Source organism: Acipenser ruthenus, chromosome 12 (assembly GCF_902713425.1).
Source record: "Acipenser ruthenus chromosome 12, fAciRut3.2 maternal haplotype, whole genome shotgun sequence".
Taxonomy (NCBI): domain Eukaryota; kingdom Metazoa; phylum Chordata; class Actinopteri; order Acipenseriformes; family Acipenseridae; genus Acipenser; species Acipenser ruthenus.
The window spans coordinates 15,868,802-15,887,097 of record NC_081200.1 but is presented as its reverse complement, the minus strand read 5'-3'; the positions used below and the strand labels follow the sequence as shown (position 1 = coordinate 15,887,097).

At 41.1% G+C, this 18,296-nt stretch overlaps 1 protein-coding gene across 3 annotated transcripts in view; it reads left to right on the top strand.

Moving 5' to 3' along the window:
- The window catches only part of LOC117417368 (uncharacterized), a 49,681-nt gene extending 33,373 nt beyond the window's left edge, over positions 1 to 16,308 (top strand). For 2 of the 3 annotated variants that reach the window (XM_034029487.2, XM_034029488.2), the window contains exon 3: positions 13,761 to 16,308. The gene's annotated coding sequence lies outside the window, so the exon portion shown is untranslated. The remainder of the gene's footprint in view (positions 1 to 13,760) is intronic. The other variant, XM_034029489.2, reaches the window with a different exon arrangement.
- The last annotated feature ends 1,988 nt before the right edge of the window (positions 16,309 to 18,296 follow it).

Sequence of the window (18,296 nt, the reverse complement as noted above, 5' to 3'; positions counted from 1 at the left end):
AGACAGAATCACAGGACCACAGAAATGAAATAAAACAGTACGGTGCCTGTATATTTATTTACAGCAAACAAAACCAAAACAAAACAAAACAAAACAATATCTAACTCAGTTTGGAGATCTGACTTCCCCCCCCCTTTATCTATCTTATTCACTGGGTAGCTAAGCTACTTACCAGTTTTAAACTTGTTTCACCGTATTTCTTTTTGTCTTTTCCTTAATCTCTCCTTTCTCCACACAGTCTAACCGCAACCACCATAAGCCTCCCCCAGCTCGACCCTGAACAAAGGAGATCATTTCCTTTTATTGTAAACCAGTCCAGCCACTTACAAAACTAACACATCTTAACCACCTGCAGCTGTGCTGGTTTACATTTCAATTAAACCCTTGTACCCCTGGTACTTGTAGTTTCTTTGGTGGCTGCCATTTTTGTAGGCCCTATTAACTACAACTCCCGCATTGTCTCTTGGGAGATGTAGTCTTTCCCTGCTCAATCCGGCACTTTCCAGTGCCCCGGTCCTGTATACCCTAATATGCTAGGACCCACATATTTACCATTCGTGACCAGCCCACGTCTATGGTCACACACCACACTAGATGGCTAACACGATTCCGGAGCTGTTGTCGAGGGCCAGCACTAGCCTGAACAACACTGCACTACTGTCACAAAAATAAACTGTATCACCCACCACAGCACTACTGCACGCACCCAGGACTGGTGACCATGTAGGTATTATTGTGGGACGGATACGTGTTGTTTATTATTTATTCTTTGGGTCTGCAAGCCCGTTATTGTTTACCCGGTGCAGTACACATAGCGGTGTATTGCCGGTGATTATTGTTACTGGTCACCAGACCTGGATACAAAATAAAAAGCACTTTTGAAGCCGGATTATAAGGCTCTGTTTGTTTTATTACCGCACTCCTGCATCTGTTTCCACTCAGCCACTTTGCCACAGTAAGTAAATAATATTTAATTTGTAAGTGAATGATTGCCAGTTGAGGTTGTAATTTGAGCATGTTATGTTAGTGTAACAATCGACCAAACGTGCACAGGGCACAGCTGACTGGATTTAGAATAATTTGCAACAGCCCCCAGCTCTCAACCAGCAGGGCATTATATAAGCATTGATGCAAACTTAGTGTGCCAGCACTCAGCGCCAGTTCACCGAAGGGCCTCATCACCAAAGGGCTGGTAGTCTACTTTGTGGTAGTCCACACAAGGACGGGCCACCATGGCCCAGCTGCCAAACTCTTTACCCACGCTTTGAACTGAAGGCTCCAACTCCAAACCAGGTTTGTATACACTTCCTTCTTTTTCTCTTCTCTTTATTATTTAATGCTCTCACTCCTCCTGTACCTGTCTGTTTGCCTCCCTCTCGGGACCACCCTCTCCCGTAGTCATTTCTACTTCCTTTCCTCTACTGCTCCCTACTATGACTATCTTTAATATCCCCGTAATCCTCTCCCCTCGTTCCTGTCCTCTGTCTCCTCCCTCCTGCCACAAATCTAGCTCCTCTAACCTCATCTCCCTGCCTCTCCCTCTTTCCCCTGCTCACCCCCCTCTCTCTGGCACCCTCTGGAACTGTCGCTCGGCTTCCAACAAGGCTGAATCATCTCTGCCTTTGCCTCCCACCTCTCTCAAGACTTCCTAGCTCTCACTGAAACATGGCTCTCCCCTGATAACACTGCTACTCCAGCCGCCCTTTCCTCTCACTATGTCCTCTCCCACTTTCCTCACCCCTCTGGATGGGGTGGGGGAAGAGGACTTCTGCTCTCTCCCTCCCTGCTCTTTTCTGTCCCCCCTGCTCTCTTCTCTCTCTCTGTTAGCACCTTTGAGTTTCACGCTATTGAAATCACCTCCCCTTGTCGCCTCATCCTCATTGTTCTGTATCGCCCTGCTGAACCCCTTACTCACTTTCTTGATGAGCTTGACTTCCTCCTCTCCTCCCTCCCCTCTCCCTCCATCCCTGTTGTTCTACTAGGTGACTTCAATATCCACATTTCCAATCATATCCACTCTGCTGGATTTCTCACCCCTTCTCCACTCCTTTGCCTTCTGTTTCTCCTCGTCACCCCCCACTCACTCAGCGGGCCATCAACTGGACCTTGCCTTCACCAGGGACGGCTTGCCCCCGCCCTCTTGGTCACTTCTCTCGACATCTCTGACCACTACTTTATCTCCTTCTCTCTGTCACTCCCTTCCCTTCCTGCTCCGCCAACCCCATCTGTCACCTTCCATCGAAGTTACTATAAGGTTTAACTGCACTTAGTCGAATTCGCTCTTACTTATAAGTTACTGTATTCTTTATTTTGCTCTTACTTGAATTGATTTTATTGTACTTTCATATCGCTCTTATCTGTATTATGATACTCTGTAATGTGATATTTTATAATGCAATACTTTGTACTGTGATAACTTGTAACAATTGTAAGTCACCCTGGATAAGAGCGTCTGCTAAGAAATAAATAATAATAACAACAACAACAATAATATATTGACAGTCAAATATGATAGGATTCTTTTATTGGGTGATTTTAACCTTCATGTTGACATTGATTATGATTCTAACTCCTTGGAATTATTGAGGCTACTGGATTACTTAGATTATATCCTGCATGTCAAAGGTCTTCAGATCTGGTTATTTCTCGTGGTTTAGCTGTTAAGAACGTCATTACCCTAGATCTTACTATTTCTGATCATCTTGCCATTCTTTTTGAGGTGACTCTCCCAGTATCTACAAAGATTGTGGACCATACATTTAAAAGTCAAGTAATTAATTCTTTAACTGCTGTTAAGCTTTCTGATGTATTGAGCAACTCGTAAGATGAAATATGAGGTTCGTAAACTAGAACGGAGATGGTGGGAATCTAAACTGCACGTTCATTACATCGCATGGAAGGCCCACCTGGTTAAATATATAGTCCCCCGTGAAAAACGCGATCGCGGATCATGGTGCGATTAGGCGTAATGCACTCTGGGTTGCAGAATTATTGATTTTCCACGACAACAAGCCTAACTAGCATTCATAAGAACAAATTCAAGTTTTTTTAACATTTCACAAGGTGGCGCAGTGAGATTTTTGAATACCTCTGCTTTGTTCATCTTGCTCAACCCGCTCTTAGGAAAAGCAATCCACTCATTTTAGACACTGACATGCTGTGGCTATTCAAATCCTCAGGTAACATGGATACATTTGTTAAGATCAAACATGTGCCTGGAGGCAAAAGCAACTTAGGAAATAAAACAGCCGCTGATCGTGCTCGGGAATATCTGAGACTCTTGCATGAGGAAGGGGGTTAACTGTTTTGCAGACCATGCATGTCGTTTCTGAAGAAACTATCAGAGCCAACTATCTTCTGCAATGGGAAAGCACGACTTTAAACACCTGACACACAGTCCTGGGAAAATGGAGAACATTTTTATTTATTTATTTATTTTTATTTCAGGTCAATTTTATAGTTTCTAGTTGCAGTTGCTCACTTTTTTTATTTTTTTCCTCATAGCAGTAAAGGTTTTAAACTGCAAAACGTCAGTATTTATTTGATCATTTATTTTACTTTTCTACCTGCCGACAGTGGCCTCACAATTTTGTTTTTGGAATTAATAAAAGTTATTAAAGTTTCAATAAATGTTTTTGTGTATTCATTTGCTATTTTTTCTATCATTTTAGTAGCATCTACGTAATAAACTTTGAAAACAGCCCTATAATAAAAGAAATTCACAAAGGAACCGGGTTGGTTTTAACTTTTAAAAGGCTACCGTGGAATCCAAGCATTTCTGTTGCAGAAATCATGGACCCTTGCCGCAGAATTTGGAAAATGTGCAGCGCTTTTCACAGGGGACTAAATATAGGAAGGCTCTGGTGTTGGCTAGATCATCATATTATTTTAATTTAATTGAAACAAATAAATCCTTCCCCTAATAGTCCTACCCTTGACATTGGCTCATCTCACAGCTGCAATGACTTCTTACACTTCTTTAAAAATAACATACTAGACATCAGAAATGAGATTCCACAGACACCTTCTATTAAGGAGGACTCCAGCACAATTTTAACAACTACACCTATTAAGACTACTATGGCAGCTTAACTTGCAGGAACTGACAGAGCTACTACATGCTCTCTTGATCCTATTCCTGCAAAACTATTAAAAGATGTTGTTGGTGTTATTAATACCCACATTTTAAAAATTATAAATGGTTCACTTTCCTCCGGTATAGTTCCCTCAGCACTTAAGGTAGCTGTGGTAAAGCCTATGCTTAAGAAACACAATTTGGACCCTAAAGTCCTCAATAACTATAGTCCAATCTCCAACCTACCATTTTTAGATAAGGTTCTAGAAAACTCTTAATGGTATATTCATGAAGTTTCAGTCTGGTTTTCGTGCTGCTCATAGCATTTTGTCAGAGTTGTGAATGATCTGCTGATAAGCTCTGACTCAGGCTTTCCATCAGTTTTAATTCTTCTAGATCTAAGTGCTGCCTTTGATACTGTAGACAAATGGCGGCCCGTGGGCCAAATATGGCCCGCGGACAGGTGTCATCTGGCAGGATGCCTCCTGGCAGGGCTGTATCAAGGGCTGAGCGAGAGCGGAACTTCATTTTAATATTACCGCAAGGGGGCTGACATGGGGGATTCCCCGTATGACCTTCATATATTTCTTGCAAGTAAGCAGAAATTTAAGTGTTTTGCAATATCGATTCCAAAGTACAGTACTTGCTGATTGTGATGATACATTTATGCCTCACTATGGTACTGTAATCCTCATATGAGAGACAGGAATGCAGAATAACGTAAAACACAATTCAAAAGTAGCATACTTTTTTTTTTAAATGTTTCATTGCGTTATGACAAACTTAATGAGAAAAACAGCACTTTTGTTCTGCGATCAGCTTTCAAACACCAGGTGTGATAGACGTGACGGCGATACATAGGCAGTCCTCCAAAGATTCTTGTGTCAGTCTGCTTCGTGCATCTGTTTTTAATATTGCATTAATTGTGGAATAAGCCCCTTCACATGTGTAAGTAGATCCAGACATGGAGAGCACAAACAGAGCCAGCGGTAGTTGTCTGGACATATATAGGCGGACCAGAATGATTCCAGATTTGCTTTGTTAATGAATTCAGTTTTCAGCAACGACGATGCCTGCAAATATACAACTAGTTCTAGTTGCTGCTTTGTCGATTGTGTGAAGCACCATCGAGGTTGATTGAAAACGGATCACGGACAAAAACAATTACGTGCCTGGGAATGCTGAAGTTGGCAAAGCGAGCACTGAAATTGTACAATAAAGTCTGTCATCGTTAGGAGTCATTTTGAGTTACGTTTCACTTACAACATATCAGAATGTTAAACTAAACTAATTTGTCTTGTAATAGCTACTACACAGATGCTATATTATTTTACTAATGTTTATTTGGAGGTTACAAAGACATACTATCAGAATTGTTACTTTTTTTCTTTTTGTTTTGTTTTCAACTGGCTTGACCTGTATTTTTTTTATTGACGAGTCGGTATGCCTTGTGCCATGCTGCATGCTGCAACACATTTTTTTTTTGGGGGGGGGGGGGGGGGCATTATTGCAAGTGGCCCGCTGTCAAACTGAATTGCCGACCACTGCTGACTATGTCCTATCCTGGTTCAAATCTTATCTTTCTGATAGGTTTGAGTTTGTCTCTATTGGGGAGGTAAAATTGGCATTATTGGAAGCTGTCTGTGGTGTTCCACAGGGCTCCATGCTAGGCCCCTTGTTGTTTTCATTATATATGCTACCGTTAGGTGACATTATCCGCAGACACGAAGTGAACTTCTATTGCTATGCTGATGATACCCAATTATAGTTATCCTTAAAGCCAGGAATTTCTTCTGCCTGGGTGTTATTAGCAACTTGCCTTACAAACATCAAGCATTGGATGTCACAGAATTGTCTAATGTTGAATTCAAATAAAACAGAACCAACTAAAAGGAAACGTGGGATTACATGAGTTTGACCCTTGCAGTCTCTCATCAAAACTTAAACTAGAAATTAAGAGTTTGGGATTCATCTTTGATCCTGATTTCTCATTTGAGACTCATATTAGGGAAGTTACTAAAGTATCTTTTTACCATTTGAGAAATATAGCCAAATTTAGACCAATTATTTCTGTATCTGATGCTGAGAGACTAATGCATGTCTTTCTTTAATCTAGAATTGATTATTGCTTGCAGCTTGTTCAGAACACCGCCGCTAGAATTCTGACTAAAACCAGGAAAATGACCCCCGTTTTGGCCTCTTTACACTGGCTCCCTGGGCAGTATAGAACTGATTTTAAGATTTTGCTGTTAATTTACAAGGCCCTGAATGGATTAGCACCTAGTTATTTGCAGGAGTTACTGACCCCGTATCTTCCAAACCGCACTCTGAGATCACAAGATTTCTTGTAGAGCTCCTAAATGATGGAATACTCTGCCTTCGTTTGTCAGGGAAGCTGGGACCATTACAGTTTTTAACTCAAGACTAAAAACACTTTTATAAAATGGCTTTCTTATCTTAGTGGGTTTTAATGTAACTTTAAAATTGCTGCTTCTAGAATATGTGTATACTGTTATTTAAATGGTTTGATTATAGCAGTTGTATGTGTGACATGCTGTACAAAAGTATTGTGGTTTGTTCTTTTTTTCTGCTATGTACTGTACATGCGATACGTTTGTATAAAAAGCGCTATGTAAATGCAATAAATAAATAAATAAATAAATAAATAAATTGCAGCTTCTGTGGACTTGTATTTCAGCTTGCTAAGAGTTACACAGGCACTGGGATAGATTTAGAAAGTGCTGTTTGCTTTGTCTGAAACTCCTGGTTATATCATCAAATTAATATTAACGGTTTAGATGAGGAACTGTTCCCTGCATGCCCTATGCTTTGTCTGCGTGATTTCCTTGTTAACATTCTGCAGAGGAGACACTACGATTTGATAGGAGATCCAGAGGTTGCTGGGATTGATGGGATTATGAAATTTTGATTCCAGGAAAGCATGCAGAGACAAATCACGGGAGAAAATGAAAACAATTCCACGCCAAATTGAAGGACTCCAGCCAAGTGTTATGCATCGCTGTGAAAAGACTGGTTTCGGCTGCCTAAGAAGAATGGTGGCAATATTAAGAGAGGGCTACCCATTTTATTACAATCTGATTTTTAATATTCAATAGGTTTTCTTTGCTTTTAAATTGCTGTCTGTCTGACTGTTTGTTTGCCTTTTCTCAGATTCATTATATTTCACTGGCTGCCTCAGGATACTAATCAAGATGTCAGTGTACAGTTTGCATTTTTTCCCTCTGCAAAGTTGATAAAGCTGCTGACTTTAACATGTCCATTTCTTAACAAGCTGGGGAAGTGTTTCATTTCTCCTTTGGCAGCACACACATATTGATTCTTTGAAGCCTGGACTGCTTTTGTTCAAATGTCTGTTGGTTGTAAATCTGAGTAGTTATCTCCTGCACCCAGGGGGATTTATAGAGACTAGTTTTTATTCACCCTTTACTGCCTCACCAAGATTACGTGAGCCTGAATTAAATACATTAAAGAATTCTCTCACCAATGTATCTCATTCATGATATCTGGTTTCCAGTTCTTGCCTTGCTTCTGTTTCTCTTCACATCCTAAAGTTTGAGTGGCAAATTCAACCAGCAAATCAATGTGTCAGCAGGAAGGCTTGCATGGATGTTGAAAGTAAGACTAATATCAAATTAGTCACACTCTCTTACCTGTAGTCTCACATTGATTACCAGAAAGCCCTCGTGGGGTCCTAACCAGAGAGACTAGTTCCAGTGTCCGTGCTGAGATGAAATATGTCACGACAAACGGAAACAAAACAAGAATTGGAAACCAGATATCGTACATGATATGTGGGTGTGGTAGGGCAAAAGCCCTGCATGTGTAAATAATGTCATGTTGGGTACTGTATATCTATTGTTAAAAAAAATGTAAGTGTGCACTAGATATGGCAGGTTTTTGCAGTTGTACATAAAGTTTGAAAGTTTTGAATTTAAGTTTGGCAGGGATGGGGTAAATTCCAGCTCTGCCAAATCCATGTGTTGAATGTGGCTGGGGCTTAATTGACTAATTGATGATCAATTAAGCCCAGCCACATGGTATAAAAAAGGAGCTGGAAAATCAGTTCTTTTGTTCTAGTTCCAGCAAGCGTGCAGCCTCACTGCTGTGTGGAGAGCGTGAGAGCGTGAGAGCGTGAGAGCTTGAGTGCGTGGGAGCTTGAGTGTGTGAGAGCCTGAGAGCTTGAGTGCGTGAGAGCGTGAGAGCATGAGAGCTTAAGTGCGTGAGTGAGTGAGAGCGTAAGAGTGTAAAAGCGTGAGAGCGTAAGAGCGTGAGAGCTTGAGTGCGTGAGAGCCTGAGTGCGTGAGAGCCTGAGTGCGTGACAGGGTGCATGCATGAGAGCATGAGAGCCTGAGAGCTTGAGTACGTGAGAGCGTGAGAGCCTGAGAGCTTGAGTGCCTGAGAGCGTGAGAGCGTGAGAGCGTAATTTTTGTAGTGACAGCCACCTGTCACTGCAACTTTTTTGTTTACTTGAATAAAACCTGGACGCCTGAGTGGCGTAATTAACTGCATCCTGTCTCTCTCTCATCATTCAGCGGACACCCACAACTAAAGTAACAGGTACTAAGACCCCCTGTTACAGTGGTTGACAGAGTTTTTTTTAATTTTGTGCACCCTATTTATTGTACCTTTAATGACTTCTGAAATTTCTGTAAAGAAAGGGTAAGGTAGGTGTAACTGTTACTGAGTATCTAAAATATGTATTTATCAGACACTTGAATATTTTCATCTAATCCAGAAAAACATTTCCCAAGATTTTAATAGCAGCCAGAATCATGGTACTTTACTTATCATAAAAACTTACCAAGTTTCATCACAATTAAATAAGTGGTTCTTAAGAAACAGCTAAAATGCAAATGTCATATACAGCTACAGCCAAAGGTTTTGCATTACCTATAATTTTAGGATTGAGACATCATTTAAAATAGAAAAACACAAAAACGATATGAACATAATTTAGATATTTTATTTAACATCATGTAATCACAGAAACTACAAAATGATATCGCAAAAGTCTACCGGAAGCCATACCAGTAGTACAGTATTTCATGTTAAATTTCAAAATGGCACATTTTTCAATTTTTTGTCAGTTTCTTGTTAAGTATGTAAAAAACCACAAAGCTGTATGCAATTCAATATGTTAACATAACATTATTCAGCAGGTTTAATTTGCCTTTATGAATCAACATTTATTAATTCTAAAGGGTAATGCAACACTTTTGGCCATAACTGTATGTGCATGTAGTCCTCTCCACTAGATAATAGTCTCTTTCAGGACATTTGAAAGATACAGTGGACCATTCAAATAAAAACACATTCTAAAAGCATAGAACAGACTTGTGATTTGTAGATGGAGCTGCTATCCCAGGGTATAGTACAGTACAGTAAAATGCAGGAGCAACAACATGCCAAAATGCAGTATCTGCTCCTTACTGCAAAAAGGTATTGCACATGGTCAAAACCAAAGCTTTACTAAGCTGATGCATATGTCTTACTTAAATATCAGGCGCTGCTCATTTCATGGGTAAACCAGAGACTGTGCCTGCAGCCCACATGCTGGGGTCTGCTAATGCTTCTCAAAGAGATTGTTCTTTTGGAGTGTTGTTTCCAAGTTCAGTCCTGGCAGTGTTTTTATCTTCTGATCTGGAAGCAGCTGTTGAGTGGGTTCAGAGCCCATCTGGACAATGTTTGAAATGTGCTCTCGGTAGAAAGTTCTGTGTCTGTGTGAGTGGGGTACAGCAGGATGTTTTCTAAATGCTTGCTGATGTGCACTGTTCTGAAGGAGGGGTTCTATCCAGTTACAAAATATTATGGGAAGACCAGAATCCGGCCCAGTTTCATGGTTGAGCGAAAAAAAGTCAGTTATTGATTAACAGCTAGAAACTATCTTAAATGTTACTACTCCCATTAGCTGAGACTTTTTTTTAAAGTTATTTCTTCCTCTCTCATGCACCTTTTCTTTATCTGCTTTTTGCTTGTTGGCTTTTTAAAGTAAAGTCATAGCATAGTTCTCTCAAAATAGTAGGGGGACTGAATTAAATATTGTTTTTCTCATGCTCAGTTTCATTGCACTTAACATCATTCTTGATCATTTTGTAGTTCAATAAATAAAAATGAGTTTGAGTCTGACTTGCATCTTTTCTTATATTAGAACTACTGTTGGGGAATTAGTCATAAAAAGAAACAAAGGCGGTAATCTATTAAAGTATGAAAAATAAACCAGCCACCTGCCACAATCTCGTTCACTGTAAAAAGAATACTGCTTGTGATACATCATCACCCCCACTAGAGGACACTGTGTATGTTTATATGCCCAGAGTTAAGAACTATTCCAACAAAACCTACAATTTCACATTCTACTATCTGGACTTGTACTTCAAAACCTCTTTGTTGATTAAATCTACATTTTTGTACTAGATAAATTACATCAGGTCTGGTCAGAACAGAAATACACTCTTCTGATCGAAATATATTTTATCATAAATATAGCTTTTCAAGTTAAATTACAGGCTGACAAGATCAGGACAAAGATGTCCTGTTGCTGTAAACTGCTGATACTACAGCTTCTGTACAATATGGTTAGATTACTATTGACTGCTGTACACAAGACAATTACTGCACAATAAACCATCCAAATCACAGCTTTGATAGATGTAAGGGATTAAAGTGGTGCAGGACTCTTACACATTTCTGCCCTACTGACTGACTGATACTGAGCCCACATTTCACAAAATGTGCTAAAACTCTTTCCCCCACCTCTCCACCACCTCCTTTGTAAATGTATCTCTCCTCTGGGGAGTCCATGGTCCTCCATCTCCCAGCATTGGCTGACCTCTGGCTGATGCAGGAGATCGCACCTCAATTGAGCGAAGCCCCTGTCGGACTGGATGATGAGATCCTCAGCAGAAATTATACTACTTTAATCAATTATATATATCAAAGCTGTGGTTTTTGGGTGGTTGTTTTCCAGTGATCATCTAATGTAGTCATTGCTAATCTAACCTTATTGTAGAGAAGCTGTAATATGAGGCTGTGTGGTCCAGTGGTTAAAGAAAAGGGCTTGTAACCTGGAAGTCCCCAGTTCAAATCCCACCTCAGCCACTGACTCATTGTGTGACCCTGAATCTTTTTTTGATATTGTTGATAATAATAAGTTATTTTTATTAAGTTGAGCAACCAGACTGTACAAGATGACACCTCTTACCCAATAAGAGACACCTTACAGACAAAGTATTACTTACTACAAGTATGGTCAAAACCCATTTAGTAAACATGTTTTAATAATGATTTTGAAATGGAATATCATGTTTTGCCACTGAACACAAAGCAACAGTGTGTTGTTAAAGGCTCAATCTGTATCATTGTATTGTTTAGGCCTCAATCAAACCTGGAATGCCCAAAGCACTGTTGTGAAAATGGAGCACTAAGTCTGCACATGGGTAGTCAGGGGAATTACCCAGATTTGACTCAAAGATATCCTCTTTTTAAGTACTGCACTTTTATATTCATCAAACCTCTAGAAATACGTATTTTAAATGTGTGGTCTTTGAGGATTAGCTGGGGGGGGGATCACATTTTGGCTTTGAAAACAAGTGTAGTCTTAATTTACAAGCTCACAAAAGCACACGCAATCTCCATAAACCCTTTAGATCATGCAAAATCGTCTTAAAAGTTTTTTTTTTTTTTTTCTCTGTTGTTATACCAGATTAATATTAATTCAGCACAAAGCAATAATCTTGCCCGGATGCATGTTATAAGGGGGATTTCCTCTGCTGTAAGCTACTCATTGTATAAAAACATACAGCTGCATGACAGGATAACCATTCATTCTTTAATTTGTGGTGTTTAGGGAACCAAACACTAAAACAATCTTATTTTTGAAGACATTGATAAAGCAAGTCGAAACGATTCTCATTGAATTTATAAAGTTGTGTTTAGTTTCTAAGTTCAGTGCTATTTAATGTTTTAATACTATGGTGATGGAGATACTATGGTGAAATGACCTAAGAAGTGCAGACTAACTGAAAGTAATGTGTGCAAACAACCTAGTATAGTGCTAGATATAATCTTTTCAATATAAAAATACATGTCTGCTATAACTTGTGTAATTGTAAAACTGCACATTTGATATCTGCATAGCAAATAGAATGTGTACGACAGGTAAGATTTATAGAATAATATCTGATTAGCTATAACCCCTTTAAGGCCTTTTGACCTGTGCTGGTACACTAGACATAGATTCTTGTCTACCATAATTTGGTGTCTTCACCTGCCAAGTTTTACAGCTCTGCTGACTTTATAACTGCGCTGAAGAAGTCTTTAGCAAACAGGGACCTCTTCCGTTGACACTTGTTATAGTGTGGCTTCCCTAGATTCAGTTAATGCTTAATTGTCGTTATTGGAATGGGTTCATCTCAGGAAGTAAGAGCATTCTGTTTCTCAAAAGAGCAGCTGTGCGATTCAACTGTTAAGTCTAATTGCTGAAAGACCTTGAATGTAGGGATTATTATCACAACCTAATAAATGTATAAACCAAAGCAGGATGAATTCAAAATTGCCTCAACAGAAAATGTGTAATTTGCATTGGTACTGTGTATTTAAACCAGCACATACTGCAGGTCAAAAATGCAGACTTTCATGACCTCAGTCGATACTCTGAATAATGCAAAACTTTGTCTACTTGACTTAGTTTCTTATAGTTTTACCTTAGACTTTTTTTTTATGACCACACAGATACCTAATAGCATTATGGTTTTAATGGAACATAGGGCTTCTGGACTGATTTACAGACTCCTTACATTTTGTATCAGGGTTGTTCAAGTGACACATACTCTGGTGAAAGATTTCTCATAAATAGGAATGTAATGATTCATAGTGCATTGATGAATCATTGTGCTTTCTTTACATGATGCATTGTATTGGCTTAAACATCCCATCCCCCTGAATCCTTGGGGGAGATGTTTTCAATGGGGACATTGAGGTCTCGCTACCCTCAAATAACACTAAACGTAGCGACCTGCAGTATTGTCACCTTTCATAGAAACAGTTTGGGATACCATTATAATAGCAGGTCATTATCCAAACAACCCACAGTTCCAAATGATTACTGCCTTTATGTACATCCTTTCATAGATATATCATTTTGGGAATCCCTTTTTAGGAATCCTCTCATTGACATTTCATATTACATTTGGCTTTGTGCATGATGTTCATATGGTCAGCAGCTTTTTCGTCATACTGATCTTTTTGAATTTACAGCTGTGGCGGGGGATGTACTGCATGTTACAGACATACTTGTTCCTTAAGGGCAGTGAGTGTGGAAGTATGCGGTGTCATTTGTGAGTCTGAATGATCCATTGAATAATGACTTATACCCGTTTTCTTGTGATAGATCAGAGTGACTTGCAGCAGGGAGATGCAGCTTATATATATTCCACAATACACTGCAGAGAGTCTGAATCAGTCATGTAAGGGACAGTCATGTGTCAACAAGATGTGCTAAACTAGGGAAGATTAAAGTAAACCAATACCAGTGATTTCTATTTTAGTGTAAAAATGAAGATGATTGACACAACAATCCAGTCAAAAGCAAAAAATGTGAACATCTGAAATATTTCCACATGAAACGGTCAACACTCATTCTGTTTTATTTCCTTTTGTCTTTCAGCAGTCTGGGGATGCCTTGAAGCAGGAGCACTGCCATTGACAGACTCACTGTATGTCTGATATAAGCCAGAGAAGCATTAGAAGGGTTTGTATTGTCATGGAGCAGGGTCCTGGATGTGCTCAGCTTTCTGAAGATCTCTTCATGTTGGTGATAAAAGTGAAACGCTCGTTCAGCCTCAACAGAGCCCCAAGGCTGCTGCCTGCCTGTAAGGAGTCAGATGTATGCTTTGATCAGACAGTTATTATCTAATACATATTTAATATAGTGGTGTTGCAAAAGCCATGACCTTGTAATGCGTCTGGCACTGTGAAGAGGTGATTTTTAGTTGGTAATTGTGTATTTTATTTTATGTCTTTAAGGAGTGGTAACCAATGCTTTAAAATCTATTTTCATGAACTATTATTATCACTGCCCCCTTTTTGTAGATTTATTTATTTTTGTATAAATTTAGTCGTTGCAAATTATTTTTATTATTTTTCTCCCAATTTGGAATAGCCAATTATTTTATTATGTTCAGCTCACTGCTACCACCCCTGTGCTGACTCGGGAGGGTGAAGACGAACACACACTGTCCTCCGAAGCGTGTGCCATCAGCCGACCGCTTTTTTTCACACTGCGGATTCACCATGCAGCCACCCAAGAGCTACAGCGTCGGAGGACAATGCAGCCCTCGGGCAGCTTACAGGCAAGCCCGCAGGCGCCCGGCCAGACTACAGGGGTCGCTGGTGCGTGGTGAGCCGAGGACACCCTGGCCGACCTAACCCTCCCTCCCCCCGGGCGATGCTCGGCCAATTGAGCGCCGCCCCCTGGGAGCTCCCGTCCTCGGTCAGCAAAGGAATAGCCTGGACTCGAACTCGCGACGTCCAGACTATGGGGCGCATCCTGCACTCTGCGCAAGTGCTTTTACTGGATGCACCACTCGGGAGCCCTTAGGGAGGCTGTGTAGTCCAGTGGTTAAAGAAACAGGCTTGTAACTAGGAGGTCCCTGGTTCAAATCCCATCTCAGCCACTGACTCATTGTGTGACCCTGAGCAAGTCACTTAACCTCCTTGTGCTCCGTCTTTCGGGTGAGACGTAGTTGTAAGTGACTCTGCAGCTGATGCATAGTTCACACACCCTAGTCTCTGTAAGTTGCCTTGGATAAAGGCGTCTGCTAAATAAACAAATAATAATAATAATAATAATAATAATAATAATAAAGTAACCAATGTTTTAAATGTGTTTGTTAATGAGTGACTAGAGAGCCTATAAATCAGTGGTAATTAATTTCGTAATTAATTAACATCGGTGTCGCTTATTGTAAATCCTCATTGGGTTCAACTGCACTGTACCAACGTGCCATCTTCAGTGCACGGACATCATAAGCCACATTACAATAAAAAATACAGCTGATTTTAATATAGTTTTTCATAAACGAACAAAGTACAACAGCATGTGTTTAAAACAAATACATATCTACAGTATGTGCTTATTGATTTAAATGAAAAACTATGACATACAGTGTTTGTCATGGGCCGTGACATAAATAGTGTAAGTCCTGGTCTATGCAGCTACTGTAGACCATTGGAGTTGAACTGGAACATTGGATGATCTATATAACATCATCCTTTAAATCACTAACACAATCCTCTGGCATTGTACATTTCTACTGACAGATGTGCACTAAAGAGACTTGTGCCCTTTTAGATGTTAGATTTTTCTGACATTTGTACACAGATTCCGATGATCTCAGTGGCGGTATCAGGAAGTATCAAAAACTTCAAATATTTCAAATTGAAAGGATTTTTAACACAAGAAAGGTGGGGCAGTGAAATTGATACGAGTGCCAATACGAGGTAAGGTAAATGGATTTGAAAACATTGGTCAGCACTCCTTTAACTGTTTGTTATGCACGTTCTGTATCATCCTCTACGCAGCAATCAATATTTGTCATGTTTCATAAATGCTCAGTTTGTCTGTATTCATTTTGTTTTAACACATTATGTGCTGACGCGTTTCCAACAGAACTATCAAACATATTCTGAAGGGGGGGCATTTGTTTATGTTGGACAGTTTTGTTTGAAATGAGGAATGGACAACAATTGGGGACATGTAATAATATAATACAACAAAATGGAGAGGATATTCATACACAGTGGGGAATTCATAAAAGATGTACTGTTATTTGCAAGTGCTATTATTCCCATTAAAAAAAAAAAAAGCAAAACTAGAAATACATTACTAGCCCTTGGATTCAATTCCTGGGTGTGACAGGTAGCTGAGTGGGTATGTTAGGACAGGCGTAATGTGGTGTAAATCAAAAGACTCCAGTCCGTTATGCCGTTAAGCGCCTTGGTTTTATTTTGTCACACAAAGGAAACCAACAATAATGACGCCAGGATACACAGCAATGTGTAACCTGCTAAACTAATAATTATAATAACGCCGGGATACACAGCGATGTGTAACCCGACTAAACAAAGTGAAAAAGGGGTTGCAGTCCCAAAAATAAACAAACAACAAAACCAATCCGTCTTCCTCTTGTGATCCAAAACACGGGGGGGGGGGGTAATAAACCCAGCACTTCCGGGTTGTCGCTCCTGCGGCGTACTCCCGGAGCGTCCCGTTAGTGCTCTAAAAATACAAAGTGCAGAAGGGTTAGCACACAAATCCAAAATAGCAAAGAACCTGCTATCCAAATCCCTTCCTCTGTTTCTCTGCTCGGTTCTCTCTCTCTCTCTCTCTCTCTCTCTCTCTCTCTCTCTCTCTCTCTCTCTCTCTCTCTCTCACGCACTGTACCTTGCCAGAAGGAACAGAGCCCCGGGCCACGCCCCCTTTTGTACGCTCCGTCCCGCTCCCATTGGGCAGCGTGGGCAATCGCCGTTGACCAATGCGCGATTGCCACAGCGCTCCCCGTCTGGGTTGATGACGTTGCGCACCGTGGCTCTGCCTGTTCCTCCTCTCCACAGCCCTCACCGGTCGGAAGGGAGATCTAAAACAAGAATTCATTCTCTCTTTGTCACATATCCCACCGCTCAGAGTGGAGCCGAAGGAACACTCGGCCAAACCTACCATCCCCATTACTCCCCCCTCCCGGGAAAAATAATCCGCGTTTTGGTGATCTTTCCCCGCACGATGCACCATATGATACATATAAGGCTGCAATGCCAAATACCACCGAGTTATTCGAGCATTGCTATCCTTCATAGTGCTTAACCATCTGAGTGGGGCGTGGTCCGTGACCAGATCAAATGAATGTCCCAGTAAGTAATATCTGAGGGAGTGAGTTGCCCATTTAATGGCTAAACACTCCTTCTCCACAACCGAGTAGTTGCGCTCCCGCGGAAGCATTTTTTTGCTGATGTAGAGAATGGGGTGTTCCACCCCGTTAACTTTCTGGGACAAGACCGCCCCCAAACCAACCTCTGACGCGTCGGTATGGAGGAGGAATCTCTTGCTAAAGTCTGGTGCTATCAGCGCAGGAGCCTGGCATAGTTTTTGTTTAATGGTCTCAAACGCCCCCTGACACTCTTCTGACCACTTGATTAAATTTGGCGCACATTTCTTAGTGAGGTCCACCAGGGGATTGACCACGGTGGCATACTCGGGGATAAAGCGGCGGTAATAACCAGCCAATCCCAATAGTGACCTCACCTGGGACTTGGTCTTGGGGACAGCTGCATCCACCAAAGCCTGGACCTTGGTGGCTACAGGTTTCACCCGTCCATTTCCCATGATAAATCCTAAATACTGCGTTTCTAATTTAGCAAACGCACATTTCCTCAGGTTAGCTGTCAGCCGGGCAGCCCTTAGAGACTGAAGGACGGCTTCAAGTCGAATTACATGCTCTCTCCAGGTGGAGCTATATATAACCACATCGTCAATATACGCTGCTGCATACTCACGATGGGGATGTAACACCTCGTCCATCAGTCTCTGAAAGGCGGCGGGCGCACCATGTAGCCCAAACGGCATGGTTTTAAAATGGAACAGCCCATCCGGAGTTGAAAATGCCGTTTTTTCACATGAATCACGGGTCAAAGGGATCTGCCAATATCCCTTCGTCAGGTCCAGAGTTGAGATGAACCTGGCCGTTCCCAGTCGGTCGAGGAGTTTGTCGATCCGAGGCATGGGGTAGGCGTCGAACTTGGCGATAGCATTGACCTTTCGAAAATCAACACAGAAGCGATTAGTGCCGTCCTTTTTGGCCACTATAACGATGGGACTGCACCACTCGCTTCTGGAAGGCTCAATGACCCCAAGTTCAAGCATCGCCCTCACCTCGTTCTGGACGCCACTCCGCCGGCTTTCTGGGATCCGGTAGGGCCTCTCCCGAACAGTGACCCCTGGCGGAGTAATAACAGCATATTTGGTAAGGTTAGTTCTGCCGGGCACATCAGAAAACACATCCCCAAATTTCCCGATCAACTTACGCAATTCTATTTGCTGATCTGGAAGTAACTGTTCCCCCATTGAAATCTGGCTGGGGCTAGGGGCCTCTATACAGGGTCCTAAGTCATCCTCCACCTCGCCTGGGGCTATGAATAAGACCTCCCT